This window comes from Temnothorax americanus, unplaced genomic scaffold (genome assembly GCF_048541705.1).
Source record: "Temnothorax americanus isolate GAGA-0224 unplaced genomic scaffold, ASM4854170v1 Scaffold1, whole genome shotgun sequence".
Lineage (NCBI taxonomy): Eukaryota > Metazoa > Arthropoda > Insecta > Hymenoptera > Formicidae > Temnothorax > Temnothorax americanus.
The window spans coordinates 2,573,448-2,591,438 of record NW_027509230.1 but is presented as its reverse complement, the minus strand read 5'-3'; the positions used below and the strand labels follow the sequence as shown (position 1 = coordinate 2,591,438).

The following is a 17,991-nucleotide window of genomic DNA, read 5'->3' as shown; positions in this document are numbered from 1 at the left end:
ATTTCTACACTTTTAATTGTGTGTGTGTGTGTGTGTGTGTGTGTGTAAAATTGAATTCGTGATGTAAAGCTGTGGAATAACTTGCAGTTTTCCTTTCTTTCGAAACATTGTTCGTATCTTTTCTCAATACACACATTTTTGCACATTTTGTATATTAAAAAAAAATTTGTTTTATAATCAACATTTTTTAAACATCTGTTCAAGATTTTATTAAGCGTGTCTACTTGTGAAAAAAATTTGTAGCAATTGTGTTAAATTCTAAACAAAATATCAAATATATGATGGCACAATTCGATATATACTGAAAATTCTATTTAATGGTAAATCTAGTCCATTTTGATAAAGCTAGGATTGATGTCGGATTTTATAAATGCTACAGTAGTATCGATATTTGTAATAACATCAGCTATACCACTATTTGAAAAGTCATATATTTGTAAGCTATTTTTGATTTGCTATGCATATACAAGTTAGTCATATGTATCTTTCGATATCGTTTCGTTACGAAAAATATTCATCGTCATGATGAAGTATATTTACTATTTGTACAAAACAGTTTCAATGGTTTAGTCAATATTAACCGACTCTCTCTCTCTCTATCTCTCTCTCTCTCTTATTTTTTTTATGTTAGATTGTTAGTAAATACGGACAACTTTTATGAAATTTCACAAATTAACTGTACTATTTAACATTATTATATTATTTATACGTATAAAATATAGTTTTGATGTAATAAATGTATACATATTTATAAAAAATATTAGTGATGACCAGTTATGCGCGGTTTTGAATTGGAAAATAATACAGGGACATTTTTATATGTGTGTGTGTAAAGTTAGCGTCTCAATTCGTGGAAACTCATCAGCTGTTGAGAGTTCTTAGCTTAGTTCTTTCTTTGAAATAATTTTAGAGTTCCTGATAAACAAATAGTTTTGTTTGTTAATATTAATATTTTTTATGTATTACACATTTTTTTCCAACTATAGTAAACTGTGCATCGACTAGCTTGTCAGACTTACAACACAACTTTCGTTGGTGTAATAAAATTCCTTCCCTCACCGTATTAAATCGATTTGATTTAACTTTAGGATGTTAAGTATCTAAATAACTGGAAAGAATTTAATCCTTTTTCATAATTATTTTTAGATTTTTTAGTTAAAATGTTCTTAACTATTTTTCAAGAGATTGCTTACTTTTTATTATTTTTCTCTCTTTCCTCTTACTCAAATTATATTATTGACACGCAAAATAATACTTATTTTTTAAGATCTTAAGTCCTAAAATTCTTGGACATATTACATAATAGTAATGCACAAAACATACGACCAAGATTTTTCGCTGGAGCGTTACATTGTTACAGCATTATAAATAATGTATGACAGAAAGTGAAGGAGCGAGGGAAGGAAGTATAGCCGGAACTTTTTATGTGGGCGAGTTAACTTTTAGGAGACTTTACATTGCAAATAAAGCAAGTTTCGGTATAATGCATGTTAAAAATTTATAGAAATTTTGATAACGGTTTGATTAGAAATCTTTAACCGTGGTTTATAAGATTCTCAAAATAGTTGCATGTATTTCTGTATATTTAATGTAATCATTTGTAAACAATGTGTGTGTATAATGATTTACATATCGTTAAAACACAAATAAGAAAAATTTAATTTATCGCTAATTTTAATCTCATTCACGGTTATTTTCGAGGTATAAAAATGGCCGCAATCAGACCAGAATTAATCCTGAATTATTTTCGTGATGAAACATGTATTCACACTCGTATAAATTCAACGTAACACGTACGCCAAACGATGGTTTGCACAATAAAATATCGTAATAACTCGTCGAATTACGTTGTATTATTCTTACGATATTTAATCCAGAACAAATTGCGTACATTTGTGGTCGTTCATCGGATTATGTATCTATAACGATTCTCTATAAATGCGTTCCGCATATCGTCACAGGAGAGCTTCAACATTGCAAAATGTATTAAGGCGTGAGCGTTATTGAATGGGTTGTTAAATTTCGATCACAAAGGTGTATTATGCGTTTGACAGAGAATACGAACGTTATTTTACACAAAATCCACTGCGGACGTATGCGAGATGCACTAGAAATTAATCAATATAGACACAATATATGGTTTTGGATTTTTTAAATTATACAGAAATTACGTGCGAGACAAAGTTGTAGACATATAATCATATACTGTACTTTGGGAGAGTCAACACTTTAGAATTTTGTATATTTATTTTTATTTATAATTTTTGTATATCAAAGGTTAAAAAAGTTAAGTAATTTTTTTAAATTAATAATCCAAGCTTTTTACACATTTTTAAAATACTTTTAATAAATATATAAAAATATTGCAATTATTTATTTTAATTTTGACATACCTATACGTGAGCAGTGGATAAAGTAATTAAAATGCGTGAATAAATGTGAGATTGAAGTATATAACATAAAACATAGTTGGGCATATAATCTTCCGATAAATCGATACTGTTCGTTCATACGTGAACAGTTAGCGCAACGAATTCCTTCGGGGATGACGTTGATAGACCGGATATATGGACGCAGTCCGCACATTAATAATGGGACGATATTTGCATTACAGTCGCACGCACGACCGCAATAGGACCGCTCTTCAAACTCATGCTCATTTAACCAATTTCCGGTTATCAAGAAATCAATATTACAATTTGCTTGTGCGTGAGTAAATTACCTGATAATATTCTCCATGGCGATTTCCGCGTGTGTCGAATGAGAAAAAAATTTAAATGCATTTTTGATCCGACAGGAAGAGCGCATCATCAATGATCATCTTTTACAATTTTTACTTTTTATGACATTTGTTCTCTTGCTCTCGTTTTATTTCTATCTTCGTCTATCTCTCTCTCTTTATCTCTTTTCCTCTCTCTTTCCCTCTCTCGTTGCATCAGCTGAAATCGCTGCAGCGTAAGCTACAGGCTATGCGGCATCGTTTAGGCGATATGCACCGACTGTTTCGTTTGTGCCGTGGAATCGACGTTTCTCGTTGCAACTGCCAGATCCATGGCTGCCGGTGGAAAATTCGACATCGCTTATAACCGATTCCGCCTATATCGGAATATCAACGTCATAATTTGCAGAAACGCGAGAGAGACGAGACGCGACGCGACGAGACGCGAGACGCGCGTTGTGGGGTGGGCTACTCTGGGTCATTCGAAGATACCCTCAATAAATAGTGTTTTGTTCTTGAACGGAAAAGAGTTCGGTGCAGTTCTTTGCGAGATGCGTTACATTCTGTGAGAATTTATCATTCGGGCTACGGGAGGAATCGATCACACCGGTGCACGCTGGAAAAACCGAAGCGGAAGCGGAGGGAAAGCGTAACGCGCACGAAACCATATATCCGCGTACTGCGAAAGCCAAACATCGTACAGTTGTTTCGAAGGAACAAATAAACTTGTTTTCGAGAAGATCGATTGCCCCGCAGCATTTCTCAAGATATAAAACAACACGCAGTAACAATCACTTTCATGAATAAAAGGGTAACGGATATCCCCTAAAGATATTATTTATACTTAAAACGATCAACGCAAGTATAAAACACATTTCTCTTTCATCACAATTTTCTTTGGAATTTTCTCTAGCATGATAAGATATTATCCATTCCGCATCAACTCGTTAAAATTTTTCAAAAATTTTAGAATGTCTAGATAAAAATTGCTAAAAATTGTATATATTATACAAATAGAACATAGTTTATTCCAATTATATAAACATAATCTAAATGTTTATAAACGTTTATATAATAATTTTTAAAGATTGAACTACTTTCGAGAGAGGAATAGGCGATACGTATATATATGGAGTTATTTATAAACATGAAAAGTAAATTTATTCTAATTTACATTCCGCGTACGCGCACACACATTCTAGCGAAATTCGCAGTCAATTATATACGATATAGAATTCTCGAATTTATGCAGATATCCAGCGGCGTAATGTGTAATTATGTGGCTTTGCCACCAGCGCCGAAAGCGTTCTAACGGAGTTTTGTAATCAGTTTTGGGGGTCAGTAAATGTGTGCCGTTATAGAATTGTAGTCGCGAATTCATCTATTTGATGGAGCAATGTCGTTGCACGCAGGTTTATTAACACGGCTGGCTGATGTCACGATAGCGATTCACGCATCTCGTTCAAAACGGCTCGGCTCGGTTCGGTTCGACTCGATTCAGCTGAGTTCAGCTCGGTACGGCGCACTCGACGTCGACCATTACGTTAATTACGGGCAAACGGATAATGCCAACGAGCGTCGAGTTCTGCAGTCGACACGATGGCGATGTCAACGAGATACTTATTGTCGGTAACGCATCCGCGCGTCGCAACGATCGCTCTCTTTGCTTCTCATGAAAGCGAAGAAATTACCGGGTAACGACGCGAATTTACCGTCGCTAAACTTGTTGCTCGCCGTTTGTGAGCCATTTTCGAGAGAGAAAGAGAAAGAGAAACGTGATGAATATAAAATACGATTATAAAAACTGTCGACGCGGACATCGGATGCCTGTGTGCTCGGAAAACTTCGTCTCTCGTTAATTTTTGAACGTAAAAGCGTCGAGAGAGAGCACACGCAAAGTAGGATCTTTTCTAATTGTAAGTTATACCGGTTGTACGTAGTTTTGATAATTATACTTTTTTAACCATAATTTTTAACGATAATATTGCACTAAATCTAATTTGTGACCGAAGAAATATAATAAATCTTAGTATTTTATTATTCGTTCTAGAATTGGAATAAATAAACTTCAATAAATATAAATCTTAAATATAATACGATTTCAAATGATTTAAGATTTACTTCATATCTTTCTTGAATGTAATTGCAGCAAATAAAACCCTGTGATTAGTATGAGCTGTATAATAAAAATATATTTCTGCATGTAGTAAGCTGCTAAGATGCTATATATTTGCGATCTGTCTTTGGAAATGCTGATAAGTGGTCGATAAAATTGTAGCGACTCGTGATTGTCGACAATTTATACATGTCAGCCAGCAAGATCTTGGCTAGGTATAGCTTCCGGTAAATAGCTCAAGAGTCTAACTTATCGAATAATGATAGAGAATTAGAAACTCAATTATACGTCTTCGGGGTATAGCTTTAAGTGCAATAGCTTCGCAATTTTCCCTTCGGTGGGAATAATTCGCTGCATTCTGTTTGCTTTGCCAGTCACGGCATTGCCTCGTTATACATTATAGCATCACGTCTTTGGTTTTTTTGCAATTTCAATACGTATTTATAATAACGTCTCTCTTCAGATCATATATTGTACATACGTGTTCACGTTTTTTACACGAGTAACTAGTAATACGTTATATTAAAATAAGCGCATACTTAGGCTGTGTTTCGATATTCACTGCCAGTATTGAAAATCTCTATGGTTTACATCACGTATACTATAGATTTTCAGTACTGACAGTGAATATCGAACGCAGCCTTAGTAGCAAATAGATTAATTTTCCTTTGAATTTATTTTTTTGATATTTCTACTCATCGCGCGTTTCGTAATGTGAAAGATATTTTCGATATTTTATAACAATATATAAAAATACAAATAATTTTACACGAATTAAAGGAAGCAAAAATTGTGATCGATTGCAAATCGTGATTGTATTATGCAAAACATTTATTTTAATTAATAGATATACTTTAATATATATATATAATATATGAAAATAATTAGATTAATTTCATAATAATAAAAAAGATATTATTATTGATATACGTGAAATGGATTTAAATTGTAATATAATTAAGTTCAATAGTTATATTGATCATCAATTTTTCAAAATAATTAGTACGGCAATAGTCGATATTGTTACTTGAATTGATAAGGGGCTAAAGGCGAGATAAATGCGATTTGCATATTGTTTTGAGTGAACACGAACAAAACCGAAACTCAATATAGTGCCAATCGATAAAATGAATATACGAGCGATTTCACCATTGCATGAGAACAATTCTGTGGATATAGAAGCTTCAAAATTGCATTTGAAAAATTTAACTATATATCGAAAATTAGTAAATTGAAACTTATACTAGAGACAATACTTATGTGGAAGAGGAAAGAAAATCGTAAAAAAAAAGATGATAAAATATATTAATTATATATAAAAATTATTTTTCAAAAATATATATATATTACGAATTTTTATAGATTTATCAAATTTGAATTTTACGATATATATAATATACTTTTCATTAAAAGAGAGCGTTACTATTTCGATAAGAAAATATTGAACAATTGTTATTTTATTTAATGGAAAACAATTTGAGAAACTGTTGAAATTTCTTTTCTTGTCAAAAAAACTTGTTATTTGACAGTTACATAACAGTTTCTGTAATATTTGTTACGATATGTATTTGTTTTGGTATCGTTAAAGCATATTGCACATTGTTTAAATATTAAAAAAAATACTCTGTCTCTCGAATACGTTTAACAAAATGTTTGGAACAACTATGCACATGTATAACCAGTACATATCTTACAACTGTACATATTCTTATTCAATACACTGAAAGTACAAACACAAACAAGTAATTATCAGTATATCGATTGATGCAATAAGTATATAATTACTAGGGTTTATTTTCTTCTTTGATACGAAGGAATGTATGTACATAATTAAGACAGATCAAATTTATATGTTTTTTCTATTCGGTTACTTATTTAATTTAATATTTTAATTCGCAGTATCACATTTTTCTCTTTCTCTCTCTCTCACTCTCTTTCTTATTTTGTGATGAGTACATAATATTATTTTTGCGAGAAAGAAACTTTTAGCGTGATCCCTAGCGGAATAATTTTATAGTTAAGTTGACATCATAGTTCCAAATTCTCTTTAGAATTAGATACATTTTATACAACGATTGAGATGTTTAATAAAATTTCCGAAATTTATCGTATCAAAGAGAAATCGTATTGTAGTCTAACCGATCAGCTATCGTGGTGTAATTCCGCGGGAAATTCGATTGTTAAACGATCCATTAATCGACATTGTATTAGGTAATTTGAGAGCAAAATTTCATAGGAAAACGACTAATCAGCACTTAAACAACGCTAGAATTAATTGCTTGCACTAATTTGTGCGCTAATAAATTACATTTTTGAAAGGGGTATGAGTTTCAAATTTATGATTTTTATAAAAGGTTCATAATTATATAATAAAAATTATTTCCTTCTATCTATTAAATTTTTATGATAAATATATGAGCATTATGCAAATTTATTTCTATAAAAGTAATAGATGTTAGATGACTCCGCACACATAACTTGAATTAGATAAATTAAATAAAATTAACGTTTCTACTTAAATTTAATGGTTTTTAAAAACAACAATTAAAAGTCATATCTATACTTTTCGCAGACTTCATGTAAATTGTTATTTTTAGAATTGAAAGAACCGTATATGCTTGAAATGATGTATAATTGCATCTCTCTCACCAACGTATAAAAAATAATACGAATAGAGATCTGAAGTACTAACTATTTTTTATTCAATTTGACAAAAAATGTGACTCGAACGATTCAGTTGATTTATATACTAAAACTTGATTTTCGCATTATTTGACATCACCGGTATTGTTGATATCGAAACTAATCTGAGACAATGGAAAATTCACAAAACTAGCAATCATGTATCTTTATAAGTTCATTGTTTTGTATGCAAGACATTTGGTCTATAAATAGATATGTTCTTCTTTTGCTTTATATCACTAACGCGAGCATACTTTACGATATTGCGGAGTACAATCGTAAAGTGCTGAAAAGTACCACTGATGAACAAAAGTGCTTGGTGACGGTATAAAATGTAAATGTGCCGTTGCATGTTTTCAATCGGTTTTATTGATTTTTATGTGTACCGTGTAAATGAAATTATCTAAACAAATGCTAGTGAATAAATGCAAACTTTTACAGTACAGGAAAATATGCAACAGTTTGATTCTTGCTCGCTATTGAAATAATATATATCACAAAATAGTATTATATTATTTTTTAACTGTCTGTGCTAGTCACATCCATAAATCAAAGCCTTATATATATTTGCTGTTTTACCTACACTTCGAGACATGATCGATAATTGAATAAACACGCATGCAAAATTGTGCCGTTATAGCAAAAGGAGCAAAGGTGGTAATCCACTCGTTTGCGCAGCAAACTAGTTGCTTTATATGTAAATTGCTTGTTCTATATGGAAATGCCCGCCTTTCCGCGTAAATGTCGCGATGTTACAACGTGCTCGCAATACTCGCCGAAATCGCGAAGGTTCGTTCGAGTGTTGCCACGCGAGTGACAGATCGCGATTCACGAATTGCGATTATTTAGGCGACAATCGAAGGATCTTGTCAAGCGCCGCGATTGTTTTACACTTTACCAAAAAATTCGGTTTGGCGAGGCACACGCGAATTGATGGATATTAATTGTCTTCCATGTCGGTACGAGACGCTTGCGCCACCCTTCTCCCTTCCCGAGGCCCCGAGCACTTTCATTCGTCCCTCTCAACCAGTTTAACCGCGCGGCCTCGTCGACAAAGTGATGTCGTGTGTTGTTCCCCAACAATAATAGGAGTAATTAACGCGGATCGTGAAAATCCGATGTGTGCTCGAGCTAAAAGAGTGACAAGACTTCAAAAGCGGTCGTGGGTTAGAGAGAGGGATGCGGACGCGGCGTTAATCGGATGCGGAGGGTGGGAACGCGCGTTATTTTGAGAGGTCGTCGATTTATTTCCATTATTCTTTGTCCGGCAACGAAATCGAGTGCACCGGGTATATCGGAGAGACGTGATTTACGACGAGCATTGTTTGCGGACGTTTATCTGATTCCATAAGTCGTTCTTACGTGAAACGAGTTTCTTGATTGGAGTTTACCTTCGTACGGCCAAGAAAGGTATATCCCATATTCTCGTAGATATATTGAACTGAGTTTAGAACCGCGTTAAAAACTCGTCTGGGCAGCGTGGGCGACAAAATTGTTATTAAAAATATCGAAAGAGGGATAAATACGTAATGTAAATGTCCTCGAAATACAATTTTAAGTAAAATGCTCTCTCTAAACACATAACTTTTTGATCGTGCGCACACATCATGCATACAAATGTATTTTGAATGCTTGGTGAATATGTTCGTTACATGAAAAATTCGAAAGTTAATAATTGAAATGACTAGGTTAAAACAATTTTTTTCGATTGTTTATCGGTTTATTGATTTTTATACTACATATAGATTGCAGTTAAAATGTCAGCTAGTGACACAAGTTTAAGGTAATTGGATCCTCTACGAAACTTTTATACCAGGTCATCCTATACGGAATTAAATCAACGAAGAAGCAACATTTAATACGTGTCAATCAGAATCAACGCGATCTCGTTTTTCACATCCTGACTACTTCGTAATGCATATAATCAGGCCGCTTAAGAAGGCAGATCTGACGAAGAATCTACCCTATACGGCGTAGCTTACACGAGTATACGAAACTGGCAATAAAATTCTAAATGAGATCATCTATGACGGAGCGTCGCATTTAAACCTTCGGAAGCTCTCGGCATCGCGTATAACCGTTCCTCTGGTAGATGGAAAGCGAGTTCTAATCCGATCAGACTTTCTTTCTAGCCGTCGACGAATTGAATGCAATCACCGGGAACTAGCTTGCTCCTCCTCGGCGTTATAAGAGCATTTCACCTGCGCAAATACGTGCAAGTTCCACCGACAACTTTGCCAACTTGGCAGCAAACTTATGCGCGGCGTTCGATCTCCGGTGCCGAAGGAGATGTGTAAAGATAGGCGGTAAGCGGAAGCTAGGGCGGAGTTGAGAAACCGAGCTGGATAGGGCATTATCGAGGATGCTCCGGGAGGGTGGAAATGAAGGAGGGAGGTGTGGGCGACAAATGACGGTGTCTTTCGTCTCGCGTAAATAATAACTATCTGTAGGAAGAAGAAGGCGGTGTAGACTACGGCGGCAGGCAGGTCGGGGGGAATCAAATCCCCCGTGAATAAACCGACGGCGCGGACGTATACGTAATCCCGTCACTGTCGCATTAACGATATGAAAGGAATATTGACTTACTGTTTCTAGAGTACGCGAGCCGCGTAATGGAGATTTACCGGTGAAGGATCTGGTTGATGATAACGACAACGACGACGACGACGACGATGAAAACGATGTCGACATCGCTATCGTTCTCGTTCTTTAATATCACGGATTGTGTAAGAAGAGACTTCGAGAGTTTGCCGAGGAGAAACTTCTTTAATTGAGTCTACCCTTTTGTTTCTGGTCCAACACGCAGATTCGGTTTCATTTAGGGATATTACAGTTAGCGGCAAAAAGTAGGAGACAAATCTTTTATTTTTTTATTATTCGCGTAAATATTAAAAGCAAGGACGAACGCGAGCTGTTCGTTATTAATACAATTTCCGTCTCATGTGGACACGAGATAAATATGTTTGCTGAAAAAACGCGAATTACATCAGGTAATGACAAGGATGCTGCGGAAATTTAAATTACCACGTTCTGATATGCGAACCGTGTCGCAAATTTACATAAGATATAGTCTCACACTAGAGTTGTCTTAAAACGGTTCCCTTATGTTTTAGGCCAACAAGATATATCATGCCGTGTGTGAGATAAAAAAATGTAAGTAAAAAGAGAATAATATGTGTTTAATGCTTGATGCATAAATAGATAATAATATTTAAGAAAAATTAAATGTAAAATTTAGGAAAGAACTTAATGTTCTTGATCCGATGAATGTTTGTAGATAATACAAAGACAATTATTTGATTACTTAAGGGGGGTAAAATAGTGATATAAAAGCAATTACGGGGTAACAATGACGATAAAATGTCATTCCGATGTTTCTAAAATTAGAATAGTATTTAGTTTAGGTTAATAACAAATAAATGTTATTAATTGCTAATTTCTGTATATTTAAAAACTATAAATTCACAGAATAAACTTTAATTTCCGACCCTTTAAGCTTATAGATATATAAAGTGTAAGTCTTTAATAATAATTTAAATTATTTTACTCCCGAAGTCAATAATGCGCACCCAAAGGTATTGTATAATACATGGAAGTTGAGCAGACTGTAACTAATCCGTGAATGTTTATCAGTTAGTTGGCGATTGCTGTTTGAGTAGGTGTCTGTATTCAGACGTGTTCCTAGGCGATGCTACTGAAATATATAGGAGATTGCTCCACGTGGTCTCGATCTTGTACCTGCATCCACCTTTGCGTTGTTCGCGGCTTAAAGTATACATATACGCGTTAGCCACTTCGGCCATCGACCGACAATTGCACGCTTTCAAAGTATTTGTATCACATGCTACAGAGTGTACATCAGCATTTGGCACCAATCCGACATTTCGTGGACATTGAAACGCGCCAGAAACTGCCGAGAGCTAGAAATTGGACTTTTTCACATTCATGCGTTTTGAAATAAAAATGTGATTACATCACCACTAAGATTCAGTACGTAACATTGTCGAATAATAACGCGTCCGAATAATGTTCGAGATGAGACTATGGGAAATTGAAAATCTCTCAATCATCGGATGGCCTGTTGCATATTTTTTTTACCTTCTTGAATACTTTAATTCATAAGTCAGCGTCAGGATGTACAATCTTATTACACTGACGTATCATAAATTGTTGCAAATTTTGTCTCAATAATTTCAATAATTAATGTTCTTATATGTATTAATGTGCAATACGATACATAAATTCAAATTTTATAGTACTTTTTTGAATAAAGTATATTATAAATATTTTGAAATATATATGAGACGGAAAAGAGCGAAAACATTAGTATAAAGTATTAAAGTATATCAATTTTTCAAACATGATTTTGAATCACACGTGGTATTACATAATAAAAAATTTAATTATATATTTTTTAAATTATATATATATATATAAGGTATCGTATATAACTTTGTTTATAAAAATATATTAAAGAGAGCACAATATATAATTACACCTAAATACAATTTCAATCAAAAAATATCTGCAACATTTCATCAAAGTAACATACATATAATAACATTGAAAAATTATTCAGATAAATACGAGCCGCAAAGATAGGAAATTTAATGTAAATATACCGGGTTTGCGCGGTAAACTCGTTTCCTACAGAGAAAATAAACTGCTAACGGTTACATTAGCCTGTTGAACAAGCACCCATTTAAGAAACGAATTTCGATGCAAATCCGCAGAATGTTCCTGGAACCAGTGGTATTTGCCTCAAAAGCATATGCCCGTATCTCTCGCTGTATTTGGCATGAACTTCATATTGCTGAAGAGTGGGGTATAGGGGAAGCATCACAAACTGGATCTGTTCCTTCGTTCCCACGACGGAAACTTCATTATCTCGAGTTGTCACGACGCACCCGTCAACATAGCGACTACCCGACCATAATTACATTCTAAATATTCCGCATACGAAAAGTTTCCAACTTTGTTTGCCGCGTAGTGAGAATCGCGATGAGAGAGGCTTGTTAAATGCTTCTTATCCGCGCTGGCGCATTATGCAATCCAAATGCCGTGAATATCGACGTGACCTCTCTCGCGCGCATCGTCGCTGCATCCTATTATGCCAACTTGTAATCGTAGCTATAGTTGCTGCGGATACCTTTGCACGGCCCGATTATCCGCGCGGAAATTTCACGCGCCGGCAACTACATTTAATTTCAGTGCGTCTACAAGACGATTATGATCATCCCACGAGAGCCGGCACGTGCTCCACATTCCTGAAGGATATAACGCGCGAGGTTTGTCACGAACTGGTATTTGTCTCTCTGTGTGCAACCACGAGATAAACCTGATTACGCCATGACAGAGCGGCAGAGTGGACCGGGGGTATACTGTTGGCCCATAGACACGTGGACGCATTTTCTCGTTTGCGGCTGGGTTACATACGTCGACAACGCGAGCTCGTTTACACCATACTAATGAAGGAGAATACAACCGTTTCTAGAGCAAGTCGCTAACGACTTATCCTGTGACGATTGCACTTATTCGTATGCGACGACTGTATCATCTAATTCTATGCAGGATGATGCGACATATCGTAATTGGAGGTTTTTGCTTTTCCCCAAATCCATTTTCCATTAATGAGAATTGCTACTGTTCGTATAAATGCATTTGTTTACTCCCCAGCTGCGGAGGATACCGCTACTGTGCAGAAAAGAGACTTCTACTTCTAACTAATTTACAAATGCAAAATATTTTTCATAAATATATATTAATTTCTGAAGTTCGAATATCGACAACCGCATTTGTACGGATTTATCTCGAATGCTACGATTCTTATAGTGATTCTCAACAGTAAACACGCGTGCGAATGTAAATGTGTTCAAACGTAATGCGTCAGGAATTTCGGTTAATTATTAACTCATCTTAATTAACTTGTCCCGAGATGAGGAACTGGACCGCATACCAGTGTCTCATAAGCATGTGGCAGATATTCGCCTGTTCATAAGCGGGATATGCATATAAGACAACGAAGTACTGTTTTCTCGGTACTAATAGATTTGGAAGTGTATCTTGCAAGTAATTAACTGCCGGGTTTATCTTACTATACGAACCTCCTAGGTTAATATACAAGACCGCTTTCTATCAATATTTGAATTATGTATATGGTGAACTACTTGAGGGTTGTTATGAATCTGATACATAAAAATCCATATAATTAAATAAAGTTAACATGCATTAATAACTTATTGCAGAGTAATTAACTGTTACACAATCAATTATCATGATTGCTATTAATTACCTTTAGTGTGTCAGTTAAAATAAAACAACGTACTTGAATACACGGTAATACAAGTTGAAACATGTCGGTGTTAAAGTGTAGAGCATAGTTCGCCGAAGCATGTTACAGAGTGCCTTCATGCAAAATATTTTATAGAATATGTACCGTTATATTATAGCTAGACAATAAATGAAAGTTAATAGTAAAACTGAAATTGGAAAAAATACTGAAATATGTTCTGTCATTAATTTTTACTGTACTCTGTATGTGCTCCTTACTTTGCAATACTTTATAATATTTTTTAGATTTCTTCACTAGATTACTCTAAAGTATTCTAATGCATTTTGTTTCTCGTATTTTAATTTTCTTATAAATAATTAATTTTTTACTCTGATATATTTTAGGAGATTTTATAATCATATATTTTTTAATAGTGTTTGATTTATAACGAAATTGTTTTCCCGTCCGGTCTTTATCTTTAAAGACATATACGTGTTAATTTCCAATTTTTTAAACACGCGATATATCAAATATATTCTAAAACCTTTATTTGTAGCCGTGGAGATTAGTAAATCTGTCGAGTATTTCTTTGAAAGTTACGAGATATAGCTCGACGAATTTTCTGGTAATGAACAAGTTGAGGTATTTTTCTAATTTATAGGTTTTCACGTGATAAATGCGCGGTCGCTTGTATCGGATTAATAGATCTGGTTATTCGTTCCGCAAGTAGTAAACGACTCGTAACGATTGCGGTTAGTTTCCTTCGTATTTATCCCGAGCGTACAGAACAAATTCGCTTATCGCTGGTACTAATACGGAACAATTTCTTTCTACTCTTTCTTACGAATTGCGCATATTCTATTTATTCAAGATATATTGCATGTTTTTTTTTTGTAAATAAAAAAAATGTATCAAGCTGAGATAAACACAGTAATCATGTCATTTGTATTACGATGGTTTGTTATAACTATGAATTGTAAACAAGCTACTGAGCAACTTAAATTATTTCATGTTTCTTATTTTGCATTCGTGATACATAAACTAATCCGTTCTCCAATTACATAATTATAATTAACTCAGTTATATTAATGTGGGTATCTCATATTTTCTCCGACAATTAATATTTACGATTTCATGGTGTAAACTGTGATTTATTTCTATATCAGAATAAAGAATTATTTATATCGTATTGCGAAACATAAGAAAATATTGTGGCAAGACTATTTATATGATAAAAATTGCGTCCACGGAATACACAGTAAAAACAAAATGTAAAAAAAAATTGTAAATTCATATACGCAGTTGTCTACAAATCGCATCAATGAAACAGAAACTTAACGCATAAGTCTCACCTAACCTAACAGTTTTCAGATTTAATTAATATTTTTTTATAATTCTCGAAATATTGAAGGCGCATATATATAATATAATATCATCTTTGTACATTGAATTGATTTATAAGTAAAATTATCAAAAAAATAAAAATTGTAAGATATTTTATATTTTATTCTGTTGCATATTCTGACATAAGATATAAAATATTTTATACTTTCTCGCTCTCTTTTACTTTAATGTTTTTTAACATAAAACGAAAAGAATAATTGATTCACGCGTGATTTATTAAAAAAATAGTTACCTATATATTAAACATACAAATCCAGAGATATGGGAAATCAACTTTATGTTTTTGTTACATAAAAGTTGTTAAAAACTTTTTCCTTTTAATTAGAATTGAATTGAGTTATAATATTTTTTGATAGAATAACTCTTGAGGCATTATTTACTATATTCCAAATTTGTGAAAAAATTTTGATAAAGTTGGATTATCGACAAAATTATGAAAAATCACATTATCACATATTCGTCTTTAATAATTTGAGGTTAAAATGATGGAACGTTAATACTGTTAATAATAATTGCGAATATCGAAAAATGTTTTCGCGATTGTAAAAAGATCTAATAAAATTCCATGTTTTGAATCATGTTAAAATTAAATATAAATCTAAAAAAATGTAAAGATCGTAAGATTAAAGAATTCTTTGCGGAAGGAACATTGTTTAAGTCCAATTGAGACTACTTAATAATATTTAATGTTAACAACAATAATAACAGCTAGAAGTACAGCTAGAAGAATTAGAAAATCAAAATCAACAATACTTTATCAAAACAATATTAAATTCGTAGTTAAATTATACTTAATTTGAGTCATTTTTAACCATTTCTATAGATTGCTATTGTTCCTACTCAATTTATTGTTAGTTTAACTAAAACAATGTTAATTTAATTAAACTAATGGAGGTAAAATGATACTGTTTTGTGTTATAATAATAAATTTCGACACACGTGGTAATTAAAAATATTAAAATGTTATTTACTTCAAGTATTGGTTTAAATTTTATTCTTTGATATTCAACAGTGTAGAGAATTGATTACTCTTGCTGAAATACTTTCAGTATTGAAACTTATTAATTTAAATTAATTACGTTGAATGATGTGTATACAATCAAATTCGTTGCATTTGGAAACTAATCGAGAAAAATAAATAGATAACGTCGCGGCGCCGTTTCTCCCTATAACGCCAAGCATAAACATTCAGGTAATTATCACCGCGGTTTCTTTCGCGTTGAATCAGCAATACAGTACGGTACAATTATAACGTGGCACCAACGTGGTGGCGGGTGCGGCGCGGCGGCGGGGTGGTGGCTATCGCAAGGGGAAAATCGAAAAATTTCACGGAGCTCAGCGGTACGGAGGTAACCCTGATTAACCCGAGGTAGCAGAAATTCCCGGACTCGTGTGAGTGCTCGGCTTATGGGCACCGATCTCTTCAATTCGTGACTTGGGTTGTATGGTGCTCAACGAGTGCCCCGTTTACACGTACTAATGGATTTTGCTGGCTACACGCGAGTGGGTAACGACGCGTCGTGTAACGATCCCGTCGATTTCTTTCGTACAACGGCGAATGATCGACCTAGATCGAAATAAAGGAGCAGCTAACGAGGGAGCGCTTTTTCCGAACGTTTCCTCTTGTCTCGTGCATGTTACTTTATACACCACCTGGAACGTGACGGGTATCCCTAACTCCCTAACAATGTTCTTTTTTTTTCTTTGTCTCGGTTTGCGTCGATATTCGCTGGTAAACCGTTTTCTTCCTGTTTCTAGGCGGCGGAAGCAACAGATCTTTTTAACCGAGCGAATTTTCTTGAAGTGAAGAGTGCAATAAGTCGAGGTTTTGGCTTCGGTAAACTGGGTTGTCTTTCGCGTGTCTCGATTCCATTTCGTTACCTTCCAATAAAGCGCCTCGAACAAGCAAGATTCACCATTTGTGCTAGTTTTATAATCGCGCCGAAAGTACTTTAAGACATTTCATTGCGCCCTATGATCCGCTTGGTAAAATGCAATTGAAATAATTCCGCGTTAGAATGTCTCGTATATTTTCGTAATAATCGCGTTAAAAATTGATTTTTGTTTCGAGCGAGAGATAACTGTAGCGTAGTTATACTTTTAGTAATTTAGTATGTCGGAATACTTTTCATTTCTTTTATTAAAAAAAAGAAATAAAAAAAATAAAAATATGGATAAAATTGGTTATTTATTTAAAACGTGTTAACTTTAAAGGTAAAAATTTTTAAGTTATAATAAATGATAGGTAAACATCTATTGCATTTTTTGCTAAAGGAGAGATCGACTTCAGATTCGTAAAAAAAATTATTTTTTAAAATTTTACTTATTTACAGTGCAATGGCTTTTATATTTAACATAAATATTGAAGATGATCACAGAATATTCAATTTTTGTCGCAGGTGCATATTGGAAGTTTTCGAAGCTGGCAAAGTTTGACGTACATATTTTATTTTCCGCGTCTTACATCCTTTTAAGTCTTCGATATTTCCGATAGGTTTTATCGCTTTGAGAATTTTCATGTTGCTATACGACGTGAAACATGAAGCAGCGCAAAGTGATCAGCGCAAAATGTCAATTTTACGATCGACCACACCATATTAGTACACAGCTCATAACATGAAGCTGAAGTGTTATTCTCGCGTTCGAAGATTAAGTGTCCCATCCATTTCCGAGAGTTTCTTCTAAGATTGTATGCAACAAGCTTCAGAAAGTTGATCTTTGTTCAATGTATATGGTGAATGAAAGATAATATATATAATTTCACAAATTAAATTAACTACAAATTTGACTAATTCGCTA

At 33.8% G+C, this 17,991-nt stretch overlaps 1 protein-coding gene and 1 long non-coding RNA gene across 5 annotated transcripts in view; one reads left to right on the top strand and one right to left on the bottom strand.

The window, feature by feature from the left end:
* LOC143895222 (uncharacterized) overlaps positions 1–17,991 on the top strand; it is a 231,642-nt gene that overhangs the window by 8,840 nt on the left and 204,811 nt on the right. The gene's annotated exons all lie outside the window — the stretch shown is intronic.
* Dpr12 (defective proboscis extension response 12) overlaps positions 1–17,991 on the bottom strand; it is a 252,612-nt gene that overhangs the window by 215,604 nt on the left and 19,017 nt on the right. The window lies entirely within an intron of this gene.